Here is a 1,860-nt window from a genome sequence, read left to right on the forward strand (position 1 = left end):
TATTCATGTGTTCTGACATGCTAGGAAATACATGGACCAGCTGATACTAAGGGGCTGAGGACCAGCCTCGGCTTGGTTGGGAGTCCTAAGGAAGGGATGTCTAAGAGCAATGGAAGAAACGACTCGAAGTATGTAATGGGTGCAAGCTGACAGCTCTGTGGTCCTCTTGAGATAACCTTCTAGACAGCTCTCTAGATAGCTCATGGGTTTTCCAACCGTCAGAAAACCTGCTAGACAAAGTTCTAAAAGAGCTGTGTTAGACCTCTAGATAGCTCAGTTCTTGCAGACTGAAAGCCCTGCCTTCTATTTGCATATTAATTTAATCATTTACCCCAGGTTCCCTTTCCATTTTCCTACAAATCAACACTGTATGACTTTAGTCACTTAATTCTTAGACAAAAACAGCAAGTACACTTTTTAGCATAGCAAGTCCTATGCAGTTCATTGGGCACAGTGCTTGGGGTTGCCAAATCTAGACATAGAGGATAATTTTATGTGAGAAAATTAGCTTTCTGTTTTTCATCTCCTTCACTGCCTAAGCTTGGCTGGCCTGGAACTTTCTCTGTAGACAGACTGTGAGCTCAGAGATCTGTCTGTCTTTGTAAACACAAACAATAAGGTTAACTGGGTGGGATCCTGCCCTGAGCTCACCACGCCCTCACTTCCCGGTGCCTCTTTATTACTTGAACCATGAGCCTTGGTTTCTAAACTATTCCTTTTTCTTTACTGACTTATTAGTGCAGCTACCTCTGTTCTTTCAGCTCCATGAAGCCCCTCATACGATTAATATGGCATCCTTATATTTTGTATAGTTGAGATACCCTGCTTATACATTCTTCAACTGTTTTTAGAGTTCTTTCCCATAGCCTTAAGGGCTGCCCTGAAGGCCACACCATTAACATTTTTCTGAGGAACATTAGACACACCTTCACCCCCCCCCCAAATTGTGCTGTTTCTGATTATTATGGAGTCGCTAACCTTGGCTGAGAGAACATTCTCTGAAGGAGGAACATGAAGTGAAATATATACATTATTATACAAACAAGCTTCATACCCACATCAACCATCCACACACGAAGAGACACATCTCCTGATGGCCATGTCATGCTGTCCCCTGTGCTGCCATGTTGTACCTGGCACTAGGGCATCAGTGTGCACTGATGTGTCAGTGTCAAGGTGCACTGATATAAAAATATTCTTCTGTGCTCTGACTTCTAGGAGATCTATGATCACTGCCATTCCGGTATCTCCGTGTGGGCAACACTGGTATTATGATGGCTTTTCCTTCTGTCCCTTTACATCCAGTTGCAGACAGTTCTTGTCCATCTTGGCTCACTGCTCCACTCCATATTGCATGTTTGCTTCTGTTCTTTCAGGTAAGTCCAGAGCTCCACAAATACATCCATGTGGTTTTCTTTAAATGTTTACACTGTAGTCATAGTACATCAGTTCTTGCCAAGCTGCCATTTTGTAGCGCTTCAGAAATAGATGTGTGTGTGTGTGTGTGTGTGTGTGTGTGTGTGTGCTGCTCTACAGGTACATTCATGTGGAGTGACGTACACATGTATCCTATGTGCTTCCGCCTTGTACGTTCTAGAGCACTGGTGCTGTAAATCCACGAGTCCTGCTTTAGTGTTACATTTCTGTATGTCTCTGTAATGGTACATTCATTTACAAATGTACTTGGACATCCATGTGTGCTGCCTTACAAGAATATTCCTGATCGCTCCTGTAATATCGAGTCCCTGTGCGCTCCCTTTACATGCCTTTCCATATATGCTGCTGGGCTAGCACACCTCTGTGCACTGTGTTCTGATCACTAGTACTAGGACACCAGCAGGCATTGCTCTCCCTCTGGTC

The 1,860-nt window shown here is 43.9% G+C and overlaps 1 pseudogene; it reads right to left on the reverse strand.

Annotated features, from left to right (window-relative positions):
* Positions 1-202: 202 nt before the first annotated feature.
* Positions 203-259, reverse strand: Gm25150 (annotated as a pseudogene).
* Between the last annotated feature and the right edge of the window lie 1,601 nt (positions 260-1,860).

Source organism: Mus musculus, chromosome 18 (genome assembly GCF_000001635.26).
Source record: "Mus musculus strain C57BL/6J chromosome 18, GRCm38.p6 C57BL/6J".
NCBI classification, from domain to species: Eukaryota; Metazoa; Chordata; class Mammalia; order Rodentia; family Muridae; genus Mus; species Mus musculus.